This window comes from Myotis brandtii, unplaced genomic scaffold (genome assembly GCF_000412655.1).
Source record: "Myotis brandtii unplaced genomic scaffold, ASM41265v1 scaffold751, whole genome shotgun sequence".
NCBI lineage: Eukaryota > Metazoa > Chordata > Mammalia > Chiroptera > Vespertilionidae > Myotis > Myotis brandtii.
Window position 1 is genome coordinate 812,872 of NW_005370994.1, and position 21,646 is coordinate 834,517.

Consider the following 21,646-nt stretch of genomic DNA (forward strand, 5'->3'; position numbering starts at 1 on the left):
CTGCCATTAACTTCAGTATCTCAGATTACACCATTGTAATAAGTTCCTAACTGGCATCCATTCCAGACCATGATCTGTATTTTTTTTTAGTATTTCTTCCAGGTTCCATTCTCTAATTTATGTTTATGAAATGCACATCTGATAATATCCCTCCCTGTTAAAAGCCATTCATGGTACCTAATTGCCTCCAAGATAGAGCATGAACTTCTTAGCACAGTGATCAAAGCATTCCACAATTGGGCAGGAAATTAATTTGTCTGCTGTAGTTGATGAGGAAGTTACACTGGGGAATCACTGACTATTAATTTTTTTAGGTCTGCTCCCTTTCTCATTATCTAATGAGGCTCTGCCAAGCAGGAGACCCATAATCTCCCGCTGTTTGAGAAGAGTGAATAATCAGGACTCTTATTGGAAAACCTGAAGCTGAGGTCTGTGTGGGCGTGCGAGTCTGTCTGGGTCCTTCTGGGCGGTGTGTAGTGAATGACAAGGTGAGCTGGCACAGTGACTCATAAAGACTCATCAAACCCAAGTCAGATTAGTTGAGGGGAGGGAGGAACCAGGTCTGTGAGGAAAGCCCTTCTGGAGTAAGGAGCTATTGAGATTCCCCTTCAGATCGGAATAGCCTGCTGGCCGTTGTACCAAGAGTGTTTATTAACATTTTTTCTTTGTTAATGAATTCCTTGGGGTGAAACTGATTAACACAATTATATAGAATGGAGAATGTTTAGAAGCTGAATTGACTGAGAAGTGGATCTTTTGTAGATGGCTGCCACAGATTGAAATAATACCATGAGATTATGAAATAATCACCTTCTTTATGTTCTTTTGGGGGAAAAAAACCCCTAAACTTTATCTCCTTTTCCTTTCCTTCTCAAGATCACCAAGTCTCCATGTTCTATTTTCCAAACCATTTCCTTGTTTGGTTGAGGTATTAACTAATAAGACCATGGGGTCTTAATGGTGAAGTGAATAGATTATTTCAATTCCCATTTGACCTCTTTTCCAGGTGACTTCCTCAGCCATGAGTAAGAGTTCCCACCTATGAGCCCTAAAAGTGGTTGATGGGTGTATCTCTCACTACCAACTGAGTGCAGATTGTGTCTTCCTACTTATCCTTTCATAAGCATATGCCTATTCTGCTCTTCGTGCTCCTCCCCCATGCCTAATAATACTAGGTATTTAATATGTATTGTTGATTGAGTGGCATGTAAGAGTCTAACACCTAATATTTATTTGGATGCTTCTTAAAACACATGTCCTGGGGCTTTCCAAGGTCCATTGGTTCTCAGAGACAAATGGCATACTCAGAGGAAGCTCTGCTGATTTTTAGGTCTATGCCTATGGGAAAGCACCTCTGTCTACAGGTTTACTTAGTTACTCTGAGTGTCATCACCAAACCAAAGGCAGAAGAAAATGCTGAGATGATAAATCTGATCAGCATTCCCAGAGGTTAGAAATACTTCTCAGCCATCTCTGCCCTCACACTTCTATATTCCAATCTGTTCAATTCAGCTGTCAAATTTTACTCCAAATTACCCCCTTGCAAACACTTGAAATGCTGCCTTTAATGAATTCTCTACACTCAGAACTTTGAGCAATGCCCCGTTAGTTAATTACCCAAGTTTATGGCTTTAAGCATTTCCTAATGCACATTATGAAAGTTTTTAGTGAGTGCCAGCATCAAAGCTTCAAAGACTTCAGCCTTCGCTTTGCACAGAACACTCTAGGGAGCGAGAGGTGAGTGTGTGGTCGACCAGATGGCACAGAACAGTAGAGACGAAATTTTCACGCTTGGCTAGGAGATGGTTATTTAGAAATGCTCTCACGGACTTTATTCAAAAAGTAGGAAGGTTCAATGGAAAGTTGTCACCAGCTTGTAAGTTGGATTAAAATTTTTTTGGTATAAATTCTCCTAGGACTAGTTGCTTATAGCTCTGTGATGGGTGTTATAATTTGAGATCAGATATAATGATCATTATGTTATTATGTCAAATTGTCCTGTGGAAGTTTTTTTTTTAATATAAGGATTTTTCATAAGGGAAGGAAATAAGCTTTATATATTCTTTTTCTCTGGAGGCATTCTAGTATATACAATGCATTCTTCATGACAACTATGTGATAGATAATAATATCCTCATTGTTACAGGGAAATAAAGTAAAATTCAGAAAGAGAAACTAAGTTACTGACAGTGGGAGGATTTGAACTCAGGTGTTTCAGACTCTTGGGGCCATGTTTTTCCCATTTGACCACACTGTCTCTGTGGGTAATTTGATAAACAGAGGCCAACTATTAAGAGAGTCATTAACAAAGTTCCTGTTGCTCCCCTTGAAATCATAGGGAACCACATGTTTGTTAATCTGAGATCAGTAAGAGGTTTCTTGAGTTTCTGAAGTATAAGCACTTGTCTCTCCTGTCCTAACAGAGGACAAGTCTCAGTCAATATTTCAACATAACGGATGTGGTGTCACCAAGACACAAAGCATCAGGATAACTAAGAAATAGTTTTGTGTTCCAAGATACCTCAATTATGATTCTCCATTTTCAGTTTTCAATAGCCAGTTTCTGTTTATGAACATTAATCCAAACTTGTTAAAAACATAAAGTTCAGAATATTTCCTGAAGGCCTGGGGAAAGGATGCAAACTAAAGGATCCAGTCTCCTTATGAAGAATCAAATAGTATATACAAACTTTACTGAGTAGTGGAAAAAAGGATTGTATCCCATGCTGCCCAATTCTCTACTCCCACTGATAAACTATCATTTTTCTACTTTAATTTTTTCAGGTATTCTTGGAGTCTTAGTATCCCCCAAGTTCCTCTCCTCTTCCCAAAGTGGCACCTGGCAATGTTTGAGCTGCTTAGAACTATGCATTGATAGAACTATGAAAAGTTTCTCTCTTAGCACAGAAGCAGGAAATTTGGGTAAAGGAATAAAGAGAGAAAAAGAGCAAATTCTTACTAGAGAGAATATATTATTGTATTAGGTGAGCAAATTTTACAATAGACAATGTCCAGGGTATGGACATAGCTAGAATAGTCCTCAATTCTTTACTTTTTACTTGCTGCTGTTGAATATACCTTTTGCTGTAGGTGCTTATGAGTAAAGTAGTGATTCTAGGTGAGACTGAATTTGCCTCCACATACACAGAAAGAAATATCCCAGAGGAAATAGGGAAAATTCACTGCTCTCGAAGTCAGAACTCTCAGATTGGAGTCCTACCTCTGGTAACCATTAACAGTATGAGCTTGGGTTAATCACCAGACTTTAAAAAACCTTGGTTGCTGTGTCTGTAGAATGGGTACATTAGAAGTGCCAGTCATATTGCCTGTCATGCCCATGGCCCCTTCTATATGGCCCTGTTTTGAAACAAGTAACCTCACTGCCTGGAGCCACAGCAAACAGGCTCCAGGTGGATGCTAACATAAGGTGGGCCAGCAAACTTTGAGGGGTTTTGTCATGAAAAGATGAGCTGGGACTTAAAATAGGAAACATAGGGTAGAGCCATGAAATAGAATCTGAGTTAAGAGAGGTCACATGGAGCGGAAGTTAGGAGCACTTCAATGAAGCAACATTGAGATTGAGAAAAGATTTACAGATTCAAGGGCAAGGCTAAGCCAGTTATTATGTTAACACTGTCATTAAGATGCAGATTTTTTAAAAAATATATTTTTATTGATTTCAGAGAAGAAGGGAGAGGGAGAGAGAGATAGAAACATCAGTGATGAGAGAGAATCATTGATCAGCTGCCTCTTGCACACTCCCTACTTGGGGATTGAGCCTGCAACCCTGGCAGGTGCCCTGATCGGGAATCCAACCATAACTTCCTGATTCATATGTTGATGCTCAACCACTGAGCCACACTGGCTGGGCAAGACTGCAGGTTTTGAAGTTCATGGATTCCTATCTGTATGATCTCTAGCAATTTGTTTAACATCTCTAAGGCTCTGTCTTTTTTTTTTTTGCCAGTAAAATGAAGATAATAATAGTACTTTCATCATAGGGTTGTTGTAAAGATTACAGAATTAATACATGGAAACTCTTAGAATAGTGCTTGGGACTTCACTGTGTCCTATGCCAGTGTTTATTGTCATAACTTTTATTCCCTGAGAAACACCATACCAAGTGCTTTAGATTTTGTCAGTGAATCTTTCAACAATTTTATAAGGTAGGCTCTGTTAATATCTCCATTTTACGGATAAGGAAACTAAGGCACAGGGAGGTTAATTAATATCGTCATGGTCACACAGCTAGTAGGTAGCAGAACTAGCATTTAAACCCAGGCTTCTGGGCTCCAGAGTCTGCTTGTTGACCACTATTTTCTGCTGCCTCTTTATAACTGATGTGTTCTAATAAGAGGAGAACAGAGCAGAGAAGTACAGGGTGGCTGAGTCCTAAAGAGGGCTGACAACCAGAATAAAGAAGAACAAAATCAGCCTGAAAAGACTGTGGCTACTTTTGCTACAGTGACAGGCCCTAGGAAGCCTGAACATCCCACAAGATACTTTTATTTCCTTCCAGGAAGCACCCCCTTTCCTGAGAGGTCCCCAGTGAGCCTCTGATCCAAGCATAACAACAAAAAGAGGAAGTGATTAGGCTGAGCCAATGGGTACCAGCTCTTGCTCTGTCTTGCTTTCTAGGGTGTGTGAAAGCTTTTGTCCCATGAAAACAGATCAGTTTGTTTTGGTCACCACCTTCCACCTAACATTTAGCATAGCACATCATAGGGGCTCCTGAAATACTAGTACTCCTTGAATGAATGAGTAGAAACTGAAGCATTCAACAAATGTAAAGTATCGTTACTTTCTTCTGATTATCTCACTCTTCTTTTTCTTTCAAAAACGAATTCCCCATGGATCAGTCCAGACAGTTGCAGAAAAAAACCTTCTGCTAGAAAACCGAGAATTTGTATTATAGGCATAAAACTAAGTGGTTCAGATTTCTTATATGTGAAGGACAAAGAGAGCAGACACTTCAGGTTATTATTCTGTATTTGTCATGTCAATATTTTATCAGACATGCCTAACTATGAGACCCATTATAGCTTTCTATAATGTGGAATACTGTGTTATTAACTTGCTATATTAAGTGTCTTTTTTCCTAACCATAGTAATTTCAAAGAGATCACACTCTCTTTCCATCTCTGCTGGTAGATATAAGATTTAACGTCTATTACTACAGCAACTTGCATCCTTGTGTGTATTGACCGCCTTGAGGGTCACATGTCTATAGACTCTAAACTAAACTCTGTTAATGATATTTTTTATCAGTCTCCAGAAATAGCTGTCTTACATTCTGACCAATGTTGCCTTCTCCTCAAGCAATGCCCCTGTTTTTCTGGCTGGAAACTCATAGCAAGACTAACGGTTGATGAATCTGAACACGTTTCCTGCTTCCCCTTGATCCTCCTGCATTAAATGCTTAACATTGAATGCTGGAGCTTATAGCATCATATGCTCCAGAGACGGAAGTAAATGAAAAGTCAACCCTTTAGCCCGTGTCCCTGCACAGGCTTCTGTGCCTGCAGAATTTTGTCAACACAGAAGGAGCCTGGAGATTCCTGTCACTTGTAGTAGCACTTGAGAGTCTATGTTTGCTTTTTCTTGGGGAACACAGAAGATGAGAAAGCTCGGCTATTCTGAGAATTTCTGAGTCTCTATAACCTTGGAGGATAGAACTATCAAGAGGAGATGGGGAGGGGATGTTGGGGCGGATGTGGGGTGGATATAATCTGATATCTGATGTGACTGTGACAGGTTGCCATCATAGTTTATTTTCTAGTTTTTATAAAAACTTAGAAATATTAATTTATGTTTATAATTTCCAGAGCTGATTTATTATACTAACATTGAGACACATAACTTCTAAGTAGGGGCTGAAACTTTGGGGAAAGGGCACGTGCTGAGCAGGGGGAACACTGTGCCTGATGTGATCACAGCCCCCTTGGCCCCCTGTCTGTTGTGGCATGCACAGTGGTCACACCTTAAGTGTTTTTTCCCTTCTTTATTTTTCTCTAGGAATTCCACTCATTTTGCAGACCAGGCTTAGTCCTAGTATTCCCTCAAGATACCGTTTCTTGTAATTGACCTAGACTCCGAAAATCATGCAGTTTACCCTGCCCTGAACTCCCCACAGGCCTAGGAGACATACCTGGATAAGGCCTGGTGCCTTCCTCTTCCCCCACAACCCCCCGTCAGGTCAGAGGTTGGATACTTCTCGGCCAACACACACCAGAGCACAGTGATGGGAAATGGCATCCCACAGCCACATTGAAATAATATTTTAAGGTGTGCGAGGATATCAAATCAAAACCCTTTCAGGGATTCCCCCATCCCCAGACATATGCTTGGAACCACAGGTATGTTTGTCTTCCTGTATCACTTTGGCATTTTTTTACAGTCTCCATAACACCCCTATTTGCTCCGTCAACAAGGGCTCTCTAATGAGTGCCTTGATGCTGTGCAGGGAGTCAGAGAAGAGAGCCTCACACTTTAAATGAGATGTTAATTATGCTGGTGACAGACTTCCCTTAATGGGACTTTATTGGAATCTTTACTCCAATCTCAGAAAATATAAATAAAGCAGACGTTTAAATTTTGTTTTCATTTTCACCTTGACCAAAAAATTGATAGTTATTCCTATGCATTGGATAATGATGATTTATGGGCCAACTGAGAGTAAATTTTAAGGAGCATCCAATGTCATTATTTGCTATGTGGTAGTTCTGACTTCACAAGCATGAAATGACCATCAGATCAGAGGCTTTCCTGTAGCTGAGACTGGAATATGCAGATGTAGAACCTATCCGATAAAGGCTCCTGCCTTGTTGGAAGTGTGCTGTTCCATTAGATATTTTACAAATATAAGTGACATCTGAATTTTCCTAAATGGATGTACCTGATTTTGTTAATCATTAACCACAGAGTAGCTTTAATGGATGTTCTCCATGAAATACATACTGACAGTGAAATTGCCTTTATGAGGTATTCTATGACTTTCAATGCTATGGTTCCTTAGTCAACTGTATTTTTATGATGGATATTAACAGTTGGTTAGACTCTCTTGACCTGGCCTTTACATCTATACATAAGTGCATCTATAATTATGGAGAAAGAGGAATCTATTAAAATTTAATTTATTCTTTCACATAATAATCTTAAGCACTGGACAGGTGCTTATTAATTATCCCATATTGTTGAACTTTTCTACAATTACTGGCTATCTCCAAGTCTAGCCTATGAACCTTGGTTAGATGCAGAGTTGGGGTTTACAAGAAAGAAATTTAAATTGTTTGTAAGGTGAGTTCATTTATCCAGCAGTTATGTACTGATGATGGTCTCCTGTCTTCCCAACTCCATGATAGGTTGGAGTCCAACCGACATGAGAAGGATACAGGCTGGCTCTTGAAAGGTGTGGATGCTTTGTCTCAAATTGGCAATGGGAAGCCCAGAGAATATCAACATCCTTCCCTTTCACCCCAAGCCCAGAGGCAAAGGATTATAAGAGAAGAGCTTTTATAGGAAAATCAGGGAGAGAAGCCGTTTTGTTAGGGGTAAACCAAAGTTAGTTAAAGGGAGGAAAATAAAGAATGGAATAGGGATAAATTTGATGGGGGTAAGAGGCCCTTATAGATAACTAATAAAAGCAATGGGAAAAGAAAAAACAAGGACGTCTCCCCTTCTTCCCAAGAGACTGGAGATAGTAAATATCCCTTGAGCTTTGACTATGCACCATAGTTTTTAATATGTTTCACATGTTTTATTCCAATTATTTCTTAAAACAACCCTCTAAGTGGATGTTATGTCCATTTTAGAGGCGAAGGACTGAGGTTAGAAGGGTTAAATACCTACCAAAATTTAAATTACAGTATATGGTGAAGGTGATGTTCAAATGCAGGTGTGTCTAACTCCAAATACTCAATCTTTCACGTAATAGATGCCAACATGGCAACCACAAATTCACAAATGTGTTAAGTCATTCATTCATTCATTCATTCATTCATTCAGCAAATACAGAGACCCTATCAGTGCCAGACAGTCAAGATTATCTCTCTCTCACTCCTTTTTATTTTTATGGTTTTAATGGTACTCTCTCTCCTTGACTTCTATTTCTTACCCTGTACACTTTTTATTTGTAAAGAGTTGATGACTTTGCATCCCAGGTATGCTGTTCAGGAATTTAAATCATTTTGTTGCACTGAGTCTCTGATTTTTGTCCTGTAAAGTGGAGGATAGTAAGAATCTTTGCCCTATGATGTTGAGCTGTTTAAATGAGATGATACATGTGAGAGCATCTCTTGGGTAGATGGCAGGAACTGGTTAATGTGTTTAGCAAAGATTCTCTCTGCAGTGGAAGGTAGTACAGATATATGTCTCTTTGGAGAATAGCAGTCCAGCTGATGGTAATGATGATGAATAATGATGAAGAAAATCCATAAAGTCACAGGTCACAAGCTGACTGCCTAAATATGTGTATTTAAAAAAAATAGTTGCCAGCACTTACATAAAAATTTATATGAAAATTTCTGGATTCTCTTGAAAAATGGGAAGATATGTCAATGGCAGGTTGGTGTTCCCACATTAACTAGAACCAAGCAGTCATGCTGCTTAGTCCAGGTGGCCAGATGGCCAGGTTTGCCTGGGAGAGCCTGATTTATGCTTGCTCTCTTCCTTAGCATAATTAATGACAGAATGCCATTTTCTCTTTGGTTTGGACAAATTTTATGTGTTCCCCTCATCTCTAGAGTGCTATGGTGTCTTTGTCCCCTCACTACCTCTCACTTTTATGTTATCTGTCTACCCCCATAAGCATTTTAATTTGTGATCTCTTTTTAAGGGTTTCTTCTTCCTCTTGACTTTGTTTTAATAGCACACTGCTTTCCAAAGATGCATCACTTTGGAGGTGAGAAATATTAGCTTCTCCACTTTCAGAAACTATATTCACCCATCACTATTGAATGCAAGAAAAAGGTAATGTCCTGTGCAGTGACACCTGCCCTGCGCAGAGCTTCTACTAGCCTTGGTAATTCACTGGAAAATTTGGTCAGAATCAGACTGTCCCCAGAGGCAAATCCTTCACAAATTTAAACAGTGGATGTTATTTTCAAGGCTATACAATAACAGCCTGCTACTTTTGTAGAGCTCTTTACTTTCACATAGAAGTCTCTCCAACATGTCACTTGAGGTGGGCAGGAACATGTTTTTATTACTAGTTTTATAGATGAGGAAGCTGACTGAGTAGTTAAGGGACATAACCAAAAGTCATATAGCACATAGGTTATATAAGTGGGTCTGGCCTTAGTTCTTCTGAATCCTCTACCTCTCCACACCACCACCACCCAACATGCACACATTTTGTTTTTCTATTATCTAAGGACATTTATCCAATCTAGAGGTTCCCCCACACACACACACACCATCCACCTTATAACTTTTTCCTAACTATATATGAGCTGATCACTAACAATTATGTATTTTTATAAAAATATGTGACCTTCCCTAACCAGTTTGGCTCAGTGGATAGAGCGTCAGCCTGTGGACTCAAGGGTCTCAGGTTCGATTCCGGCCAAGGGCATGTACCTTGGTTGCAGGCACATCCCCAGTAGGGAGTGTGCAGGAGGCAGCTGATCGATGTTTCTCTCTCATTGATATTTCTAACTCTCTATCCCTCTCCCTTCCTCTCTGTAAAAAAATCAATAAAATATATTAAAAAATATGTGACCTTGCCATGGACTTTTATCATCTTCTGCATGAAGGGAGAAAGAGAGAGAGAGAGAGAGAGAGAGAGAGAGAGAGAGAGAGAGAGAGAGAAGAGAGGTTTTTAATATTTATTTTGGCATGCAACAAGACAGATGTGGTCCCTGTCTTCATGACATTTGCAGTCTGGTGAGGAGAGGGAATAGACATTAGTTAAATATCACAAAGTATGTAATTAGAAGCTGTAATTGGTGGACACTTAGTCTGCCCACAGGAGTTCACATTCCAGTGGAGGAAAAGTACTGAGAGTGTGAGAGGGCATACTGGAGGGGATGGGGATGTGGGGGTAGAAAGGACAGATCAAGTATGTAGAGCCAGAGAAATCTTTTCTTAAGAAGCAAAAATTGACCCTGGCTGGTTTTTCTCAGTGGAGAGAGCATCGGACTATGGAGTGAAGAATCCCAGGTTCAATTCCAGTTGGGGCACATGCCCGGGGTTGCAGGCTTGATCCCCAGTGGAGGGCGTGCAGGGGCAGCCAATCAATGGTTCTCTCTCATTGTTGATGTTTCTATCTCTCTCTCCCTCTCCCTTCCTCTCCAAAATAAATAAAAATGCTTTAAAAAAAAAGATGCAAAGTTTGACTTGAGGTCTAGGGTGGGGCTTGGGGTTGGGTAGGAGAGTTCTAGTTGGAAGAGGATGCACACAGGCCCTGAGGCAGGAGGAAGTTTGGCTTATTGAGAGAAGTTGGAGATACCAGTGGGTTAGGGCTCCACCAGTGAAGGAGTGCAGTACAACCTGAAGCTGCCTTATCACATAGGACTTTGGAGCCACGTTGAAGATCTTGGACAGTAGTCTGAAAGCTATAGGGAGTCAATAACAGTTTTAAGCAAGGGAGTGATAAGATCATATTTGAATTTTGAAAATATTAATCTTGCTGATATTTTGAAGTAGAATAGTTTGATGGATGGGGGCCTATAGTTCATGTGGACAGGTTATAATGCTGGAGGTGCTGGTAGCTGGGACAAAGGGAGAAGTTGGAGAGCAGGCTTGGTGTGGGGTTAGAGACAAAGACTGAGGCTGACAGAGTATCAGGATTACTCCTAGGTTTCTGTCCTGGGTCATTTATTGAGATAAGAAATGGTGGATGGGGAGCAATTGTGAGGAAGGGAAGAGTAACACTAATGATTTAATGCCAATGTCTTGTCAATGGGTAAACATGTCTACTAGTATTTTCACTTATCAACGGAAACATCAATGTGAAAAGATAGTCTTACTTATTTGTAGCCATTCAGTCAATAAACATTCACTGGCATCTACTTGAGTTTTTACTAAATGTCAATATTGTCAGCAAATCTGGATATTTCATATTATTCATAGTGAATATCTTGGGTTTCACTGGCTATGGCATCGGAGATCCACTTAGTAGAAGAATGTCATCTAATTCTGAGTACTCCTATCATCTCTAAGCTGTCCTGACATTATCCTCAACTCACATTTTATGGACAGCTCCCTTAAACCACAATGCATAAATCCATTATAGTTTTATTTTTCATATTAAATAGGGATATTTTAATGTTCCCACCACCACTTTGGAAGCTTCTTGAGGGCAGGGAGCAGGTTATAGTCAGGTTTGTTTTCTAGGTGTCCAGAATGTGCCTGGCTCATGTGACTTACGCAGCAAATGACTGTCGAGTGAATGTTTTATATCATAGAAAAGTTTTAAATTTGTCATTTATTCATCTCATTTTTTGTCCCCATTAACAATGTACTATAATGACTGCAGAAACATTTCCTAGAAAGTAGGTAAAGAGGGTGTTTGAGACCTAAACAACTATTTTAAGCTGTAGTTCATTTAAGTGTAGAGAAAATTTGTTTTAGTCCCTTGCATTCTGAAATACACAATTAGAACCATTAGCTTCCTGATTTGGGGAAGAGATGGAGTTCAAGTTTGTTGTAATGCTATTGCAACAATGCTTGATTACAGATTCTGGGAGGAACATACACTGGGATCTGGTCTTACTTTAACTTCAACTTTATTTAATGGAGTTGTTGGACAGCCCTTCTGTGGTCATTCTGCAGGCTTCTTTTAAAAATATCTGGACAAGGACAGTCATGCCTCATAGAGCATAGTTTTGTACAGGTACTTCAATTAATTTAAAATATTAAACATTATTGGTTAGTTTTTTTGTTTGTTTTGTTAATCCTCACCCAAGGATGTTTCCCATTGATTTTTTAGAGAGAGTGGAAGGGAGGTGGAGAGACAGAGAAACATGGATGTGAGAGAGACACATCGATTGGTTGCCTCCCACATCCGCCCCTGACCAGGGCAGGGGATGGAGCTTACAACCTAGATACATGTCCTTTACCGGAATCAAAACCAGGACCCTTCAATCCATGGGCCGATGCTCTATTCACTGAGCCAAACCAGCTAGGGCTGGTTAGTTTGTTTTTAAAAAATACTTTCTTAGTATATTATTCTGCCTGACTTTCCAACTTATTCTTGACAACTGATGCCAGTCCACTGGGAACTCTTGGAGTCTGTGTAGAGACTCCTTTAGAAACTCTTTTTTCTGAAAGCTGGTGGCCATTATGAATGTCATCCAAAGCCATCCATCAAATTCGTTACTGCATGAGCAGAGGTGAATGAGTCTCTGTTGTTTCGAAAGGTGCCTCATTACCTTTCTGTAGCTCGCGGGCTTGGTCTTAGACGTTTGTCTTTAGCTGCAGAATGGCAAAGCCCAGAAAGGAGAGTATAGGCTCTTCATTGGTGAGAAAGACAAGTAGCCCCAAGTGGGCATGGATGAGGGAGTCTCAGTCTAGCAAAACAAGTGTAGAATTTAGAAGCAGGCCCTTTTAAGATCCAAAGCTGACATTCACTGAGGCCTGTGGCATTTAAATGGTTAACTCTTTTAGATAAGCAACCTTTTAAGTAACATCATTGAGTCCTCTTATGCCACACAAGATATGCATTTCTATCTAGATACGTGTTTTTATGAATTGAAGGTTATCTTTTCCATGCGTAATATGCAAATTTACAAGTAAATGTGCTATTCTGGAAAAGGCATTTGTTTGGTGTCCAGAGAAATGCTGGGTTTGCAGCTGAGCTCTATCTTTCACTTGTCCTGAGTCCCAGAACAAGCCTTTGGTCCCTAGGAGCCTCAGTATGTTGTGAGTATTAAAGAGGGGTGTTTGAAATGTGTCAACTATGTAGCAGACCCAAAGCAAATGGCAGATTTTATTTGTCCTCATAAACATTTTACTGGGCATAATTGAATAATCTCTCATGGGGGGATACACCAGTGCTTTGCAAATATTATCTTCCCCATATGAGTTATTAAAAACTCCTTCCTCATAGCTGCTGAGGTTCAAAATCTTGATCCTTTTCTTTCCTCGTATCTCACACTTGGTTAGAACATCCTATTGGCTCAGCTTTCAAAATACATCTAGAATCAATGATTTACTACTACCTCCATGCTACCATTTCTGGACTCAGCTACCATTATATCTTACTTAGATTATTACAGTGTTCTGGGTCTCTTTGCTTTCATTCCACATTTTTTTTTACAGTCTGGAGTCTAGACTCAGCAGAAGCCAGATGATCATTTTAAACATTTAAGTCAGTCCACATTATTCCTCTTCTCAAAACCTTGTGACTCCCTATTCAATCCAGAATAAAAATCAAAGGCCTTACAAGGACTGATAAAACCCCATGTGAGTTGGTACCTCATTACCTCTCTTGACATCATCTCCTCCTGCTCACTGTATACCAGCCCCACTGATTTCCTTGCAGTGCCTTCAATATATATAAACTAGAGGCCCGGTGCAAGAAATCCATGCACTGGGGGTGGTGGTGGTCCCTCAGCCTAGCCTGTACCCTCTCCAATCTGGGACCCCTTGGGGGATGTCCGACTGCCGATCCCTAAACTGGCAGTCAGACATCCCTCTCGCAATCTGGGACTGCTGGCTCCCAACCACTCGTCTGCCTGCCAGCCTAATCGACGCTTAACTGCTCCCCTGCCAGCTCTATCACCCCCAACTGCCCTCCTCTGCTGGCCTGGTTGCCCACACTTAACTGCTCCCCTGCCGGCTCTATCATCCCTAACTGCCCTCCTCTGCCGGCCTGGTCACCCCTAACTTCCCTCCCCTGCAGGCCTGGTCCCCCCCAACAGCCCTCCCCTGCTGGCCATCTTGTGGCTGTGGGCACCACCTTCTTTGAGGGTGTGGTAGTCAATTAGCATATTCCCTCCTTATTGGTTGTGGGCACCGCCATCTTTGCGACAGCGTTAGGGTCCATTAGCATATTCCCTCTTTATTAGATAGGATATGCCTTGCCTCAGGGCCTTTGCACTGATTATTCCTCCTGTTTAGATTGCTTTTGTTCCAGCTCGCTATATGGTCAAATTTTTCATCTTTTTCTAAAATACCACCTCCTCAGCAAGATCTATCCTGCACATCTTAATTGAAATTGCAAACTTCTGATGCCTGCCTCCTTAAATCCCATTTCTACTCTTGCTCTATTTTCATAACTTTTTATTGTAGAAAATTTCAAATATATAAAAGAGTAGAATATAATGAAAACCCCAAATATCATCACCCAAATTCAACAGTTATCAACTACCCTCTCCCATTAAGTCTCACACCAGATTATTTTAAAGCAAATCTAAAATCACATAATTTTGTTATCCAGTCAATTGTCAATTTTTTATTATTCAGGATGATTTTGTTTTTAAGCATTATATATCCTATACTAGAGGCCCAGTGCACAAAATTGTGCACGGGGCGGGGTGTCCCTCAGCCCAGCCTGTATCCTCTCCAATCCGGGACCCCTCGGGAGATGTCCAACTGTTGGTTTAGGCCTGATCCCTGTGGGGCCTATCTGGGACTGCTGGCTCCTAACTGCTCATCTGCCTGCCTGTCTGATCGCCCCTAACCACTCTGCCTGCCTTCTGATCGCCATTAACTGCTCTCCCATGCCAACCTGATTGCTTCTAACCGCTCTCCCCTGCCAGCCTGATCACCCCTAACCACTCTGCCTCCCTTCCTGATCGCCGCTAACTGCTCTCCCCTGCCAACCTGATCGCTTCTAACCGCTCTCCCCTGCCAGGCTGATCACCCCTAACCACCTCTGCCTTGGCCCCCACAACTATGCCTTTGTCCAGAAGGATGTCTGGAAGGATGTCCGGAAGAAACTATGGCTTTGTTCAGAAGGATGTCTGGAAGGATGTCCGGAAGATGTCCGGTCTAATTAGCATATTATCCTTTTATTAGTATAGATAATAAAAACCTAATATGCTAAGTGTCTGGTCGACAGGTCAGCCATGCAACCAAAGCGTAATATGCTAATGATATGCTAAGGCTGCTCAACTGCTCGCTATGACATGCACTGACCACCTGGGGGCAGACACTCCAACCAGCTTGCTCTGGACTGAGGGAGACAGGCTGGACATGCCTTAGAGCCCTCTCACAGTCCCTTTTGGGCTGGCCAACCTCCTGCATCTCTCCCCAGCCCCGATTGTGCACTGGTGGGGTCCCTTGGCCTGGCAATCCTGGACCTCTCGGGGGATGTCAGAGAGCCAGTTTTGGCCTGATCCCACAGTCCAGGCCAAGGGACTCCACTGGTGCATGAATTTTTGCACCAGGCCTCTAGAACATTTATAAGTGTACATATGATGTATTTTATGTACACAGATTAGGAAACTTTAAGGATGACATTAAGTGCCTCCTGGAAAACTTTTTCTATAAGATTAAAGTGTAGAAATTCAAAATCATATAATTACATTTGTTATAGAGTACAGTCTCTATTGGTACCAGTTATGTTCTCTGAAGTTGCTGTGAACACACTGAATTAACCAATACTGAACCATTTCTCCTAAGGGAAATTTAGTATCAGGATTCTGTGTACCTCTGGTCACATTTTTGTCAACCATTCTATACATAACCTTGTTTATGTGTGTTCCTATTAAATATGCCTTATTAATATATGTTGTTGACTCATCAACATTGAACTTAGGGTCCACAGCACTATAACTCATAGTGAATGAAGCTTGTCTGACACAACCATTTTCTCCATAAGGCACATCACAGCCTCCTTGAGTTTAGGAATGCTAGACAGGAGTTCAGCACTTGGGGGCCATTTTATACAGCAAAATCACCCACACAAAGTAAAATAATGTGATAAATGGCACACTAAATAAGCCAAGAAAGGGACATTTGTTCATAGTTATAAAAGTTGAAATAAGAAAGCAAACCATGGTCTTGTTCAACTTCAGGTAGGAGCTTGTGCATCAGGTCACTCAAATACTTTGCTGTGTCTGTCCATGTGTGTCTGTCCATTAATGACTACAAAAGCATTGTGTATTGATTTTCTGGGTTACAAATAAATTTCAATGAGTAGGTGAAATTGCAAATACTGAATCTGCAAATAAGGAAATGTGAGTGTGTTTCGGTATCTACCTCTAACAGAAGTTCTTTTAAGAAACATAATCACTATATTATTTCACTAAAAATTTAATAATTACTTAATATCACTAAATTTTCAGGCATTGTGTTGCCCCAATTTTTGCTGTCTCTTTTGATCTATAGATTCCCTCTCCACTTCCCTTTCTTTCTTTCTCTTTTGTTTTTACCTTGAAATTATTTATGGAAGAACAGATTATTTCTCATGGTCTGGATTTTGCTGATTGTCCTTCTGGTGTTGTTTAGCATTGTTGTTTGTCTCCAGTGCTTCCTATATATTGGTATCTAGATCCACAGCTTAATCAGTTTCAGGTTTTATTTATTTTTATATTTTTACTAGAGGCCTGGTGCACAAAATTTGTGCATTTGGCAGGGGGGCGGGTGGTCCCTCAGCCTGGCCTGTGCCCTCTCGCAGTCTGGGAGCCCTTGGGGGATTTCTGACTGACAGATTAGGGGAGCGGGCCTAAGCCTGCAGTTGGACATCCTTAGTGCTGCCGTGGAGGCGGAAGAGGCTCCCACCACTGCCGCTGTGCTCGCCAGCCATGAGCCCGGCTTCTGGATGAGTGGCGCCCCCCCTGTGGGAGTGCACTGACCACTAGGGGGCAGCTCCTGCATTGAACGTCTGCCCCCTGATGGTAAGTGCATGTCATAGCAATCGGTCGTTCTGCCGTTGGGCTGAAACCGGCTCTCTGACATCTCCTGAGGGGTCCCAGATTGTGAGAGGGTGCAGGACAGGCCAAGGGACCCCACCGGTGCACGATTGGGGCCAGGGAGGCATGTGGGAGGTTGGCCAGCTGGGGAAGGACTGCAGGAGGGCTCCAGGGCATGTCCGGTCCATCTTGCTCAGTCCAGATCGGCCAGACCCCAGCAGCAAGCTAACCTACCTGTTGGAGCGCCTGCCCCCTGGTGGTCAGTGCTTGTAATAGCTACTGGTCTACCAGTCGACTGTCTGCCCCCTGGTGGTCAATGCACATCATAGCGAGCAGTTGAGCAGCCTTAGCATATCATTAGCATATTATGCTTTGATTGGTTGAAAGGCCAACTGGATGACCAGACACTTAGCATATTAGGCTTTTATCATATAGGACAAGATTATTTTATGGGTTGCGTTTTATACTTCCATCAGAAAGCACAGAGTGTTCCTTTGTCCCTTGTTTTGCCTTATGAACAGCCACTGATACTCATTAACAAGAACAGTGGTTCTGAGGCAGGGCTATTTTTCCTCCCAGGGACACTTGGCAATTACCCTTATCTGGTGGGTAGATCCAGAAATGCTGCTAAATATTGCATAATGTACAGGACAGTCCCCCATGAAAAAAAAATTATCCAGACCAAAATATTGGAAAATAGTTATACTCTAATTCTATCATTCCTGGTTAAGTGAAATACGTTTATAGAGAGATGCTTCTCCTCAATGTTTAATGATGAATTTTGATTAACCCAAGGTATAAATCATATTGAAGTGGCAGAATTTCAACACAGTAGTACTCAATATGGTCCCATCTTTGGCCTATTCAAATAGGTGCATGCCTTACCCTTCCTTCCTTCCTTCCTTCCTTCCTTCCTTCCTTCCTTCCTTCCTTTCCACTGAGATGGAAAATGGTGGCTATTTCATCAGCCTGGGTCCCCCCTCCCTGTGATGACAATAAGATTCTTCTGTCAACTAGCAATGGGCATGTAGCATGAGTGGGGAATAAACCCATTTTTTTTAAGCCCCTGATATTTTTTAAATTGCAGCATAATTTAGCCTATTATGATTGACACATAACACAAAAAGGCAACATCTCAAAGACAGAAAAACCAAACCTATTGAAATATATAATTTAACAATCTGGAATGGAGAAAAGTATAAACTATGCCTGAAAATGGGATTTAAAAAGTAATATTCTGCCAAGAGTGGTCATTTTATCGGTATATTTATTAGGAATTATTTTTTCCTGAAGAAACTTTGACCTGGCTTACTTTAGCCCAGAACTGAGCTAATTGAACATCTTACCATATGCTATATAAAAGTCAGGACAGAAGAAGGGGGTCAAAGAGATAAGGGATTTCAAGATTATGGTAATGTTAAAAATTAAATAAACCAGAAAAATAAGAAGCAGCAGCTAGAGAATTAGTGAAATACTCAACTCGATTTTGATCTGCTTGCTTCTAGAGTCAAGTCTACTGAGCTTGACTCTGGAAAGATATAATCATTTCAGCCATCTTCCTAATCAATACTGTGAGCTGGGACCAAATTGATTGTATGGTGCACAAAGCACAGCCTAGAGAAGTTGATAAGACCTAACAACATGATATATTTGGCCTGCCTCACTTCCGTGCCATGTTTTGTCAGTTTCAATAAAAATACAATACTGAAGAATTTTTTCTTGATTAACACACCCGATTAGAACTTGTTTCTTTTTGTAATGTTTGTCACCAAATAGGTAGCTTTGTTTGTCTGTTTGTTTTGTCCTACATCCCATTTCTGGAAAATTGTATGATTGGCCAGAGTAACACACAAACCTCTCTTTTAAAGTGTTAACCAGGTCTATATATGTACTTATAGAACTTGATCTCTCTATGTTCAACACAGAGAACCGGAGATTAGGCAAGCTTGCAGAAAGATGAGATAGGTGCAAATGATGAAATAGGAATTTCATTGCCAGGTAACTTTCCAGGAGTGGAGAAGTTCTCAGTTTAATAAAGGGAGAGATATCAAATCTAAAGTACATATACTTTTTAAGAAATGTAGAGTGTGTCTCTATAGAAAAATGTCACTTCCAGGAGCATAATTCCAACTGTGGGCGGAGGCAGGCATCCTCCTGTTGTAAAAGTATAGCAGGTGTCGAGGGAGAAAGCGGATGAGTGAGAGGGAGCTGAACTCCCCACACCCAATGCTGACAGAGATGGCCCACAGGTGCCTCTTGCAAAGGGCTGAAAAGCGCACAGATTCATCCCAAAGTCGATTTCATCTCCTTTGCTTTAGACAGTGCTAACATGATTCATAACTTGGCTTAGAAATAGTCATCCGTCTGATGGTGTCATGGGTAACATTGCTTGATGCTTTCTGCCTGACACTCTTTCTGTGAAAAATAAGCAATTGCATTTCCTTTCTGCAGTTTCCCCCCCTTCTCCTTGGCCCATCACACTTCCCAAAATAACCTCACTGATTCACTGGAAAGATTTTGTGGATACAAATATGTCTTTAATGTCCTTTGACTGCCAGATCTAAAGATATGAAGACTGTTAGGGTCCACGCCTGAATGAAGTCACCTGTCTTTATTATGCCTGATCCTATTCCATCTTTTCAATGAAAAACCACAGGCAGGAAATGGATTGAAATGAAAATGTAATGTTAATATGCATTTTCATTATCAAAGCCTGTCCTTGGACCGCGTATGAAGTGATGTTTTGTATGATAAATGAATGAATTCATGGATAACCACATTCCCATATAAGACCTATGCCCACTTTCAAGCACTCACAAGGAGCAGACAAGTAAGCAGATGATATCAATACCGTATGATAAGTGCATTAAAAAATGTAGAGTGTGTCCCTGTAGAAAATGTCACTTCCAGGAGCATAATTCCAACTGTGGGTGGAGGCAGGCATCCTCCTGTTGTAAAAGTACAGCCACTGTAGAGGGAGAAAGCGGATGAGAGGGGCTGAACTCCCCACACCTGATGCTGACAGAGATGACCCATAGGTTCCTCTTGCAAAGAGCTGGAAAGCACACAGATTCATCCCAAAGTCGAATACCTATTGTTAGCAGTATGTGTGGAGTATAACAAAAACTGATAGAAGGGGGGCATTCAGCCCAGCCTGGAGGGGTTGTATTAATTTTCTTTTGCTGCTGTAACCAATGACCACAAACTTAGTGGTTTAAAACAACTCAAATTTATTATCTTATAGTTCTGTAGGTTGAAAGTCTGACACAGGTGTCACTGAGCCAAATTCAAGGTGTCAGTAGGGCTGCATCCCTTTCTGGTGGTTCTAGGAGAGAACTGTTTCCTTGTCTCTTCCAGCTTGTAGAGGTTGCCCACGTTTGTTGGTTCATGACCCCTTCCTCTATCTTCAAAGCCTGCAATGTTGCATCTGTCTAACTCTCCTTTCTTAGTCATGCCTTCCTCTGACCCAGCCAGGAAAGGCTCTCCATTTTTAAGGACTCATGTGATTAGATTGGGCCAATCTGAAGAATCCAGGATAATATCCCTGTCTCAAGGTCATTAAATTAATCATATTTCAAAGTTCCTTTAGCCATATGAAGTACAATATTTTCAGGTTCTAGGGTTTAGAGTATGGACATCTTTGGGGGGGGGGCTACTGTACCACAATGGAGAAAAAGCACATGAAGGATTACCTTCTGAAGGTGATATCTGACTTGAGTACTAAAGAGACAACTGAGATTCTCATTGTGAATATGAGAAGGGAAGAGATGTGGGGAAGGGATTCAAGGCTAGATAGGAACCTCAGGTTAGATGGGGGGCATATGTACTGAGACCGGTACATAGATTCAAAGTATAATGAAAGCTAGAATTGACATTTCCATGGTCTTTCTAAAAAGTATATGACTATTTCCTGTTACTTCAATAAATACCTAAACAGCCAAGAGTTTTGCTATCATTAGCTTATTAATTCTTGTTTAATTAGCAGCCCGATGGGGGAAGCAGACGGTAGATATTATTAATGGAGATTGTTTGGTTTTAATTTGAAAACTAGTGGTCTCATGCCAGGAGAATGATGAAGGTGTGATCGAGTGAAAGGAGAGCTAGAAATGTAATAAGAGAGATAATATGTATTTTCAGTTAATTATGGGATAAAAACCAATTAATGAAAATAGTGACAGGCTGCAATCTTGAGCTATGTTGGTTCAACATCTCATATTATCATGTGAACATTTTATGTTTGTTATAGCAGCTTTTCCAATTTGAAATCTTCAGAGCAAATATAGAAGTACAAATAAATAATATATTTGAATGTATATTTTAGCATATATATTTTTATCATAAGAAGACAAAACAGAACACACTCTGGTCCATAAAAGCAATCTCAATATTCTTCAGATTAAGTGTATATTTTAAAAAAAAGTTGAAGAAAAAACCTGTGAATTCAGAACCAGTGAGGGTGAATATAAATATTTTCAGGCAAAGGAAAACCAAAAGAACTTGTTGCCATAAGAATTGCTCTAAAAGAATCAGAAAATAAAATTCTTCAGACAGAAGAGAAATGATACCAGAAGGAAACTTGAATTATCAGGAATGAGGAAAGAGCAAAAGAAATGGTAAAATTGGTTGACTGTTCATCTGCTGAGTTCTTTAAACATCATTGATGCTTAAAAACCAAAATTAGGATATTGCTATATGAAGTTTTCAGTGAGTGCAGATGTAATATATAAAACAATCCTATCTAATAATAGAGAAACATGGTAATTAGCCATACCTCCACTACCCTTCCCATTGGCTAATCAGGGCGATATGCAAATTAACTGCCAACCAAGATGGCGGCCAGCAGCCAG

General features: G+C 40.7%; 1 protein-coding gene across 4 annotated transcripts in view; it reads right to left on the bottom strand.

The window, feature by feature from the left end:
- The window catches only part of KCNMB2 (potassium channel subfamily M regulatory beta subunit 2), a 231,498-nt gene that overhangs the window by 62,614 nt on the left and 147,238 nt on the right, over positions 1 to 21,646 (bottom strand). The window contains exon 1 of one of the 4 annotated variants that reach the window (XM_014530636.1): positions 2,522 to 2,580. The exons of the other annotated variants lie outside the window; for them this stretch is intronic. The gene's annotated coding sequence lies outside the window, so the exon portion shown is untranslated. Of the gene's footprint in view, positions 1 to 2,521; positions 2,581 to 21,646 lie in introns of those variants that run through there. 4 annotated transcript variants of the gene reach the window in all.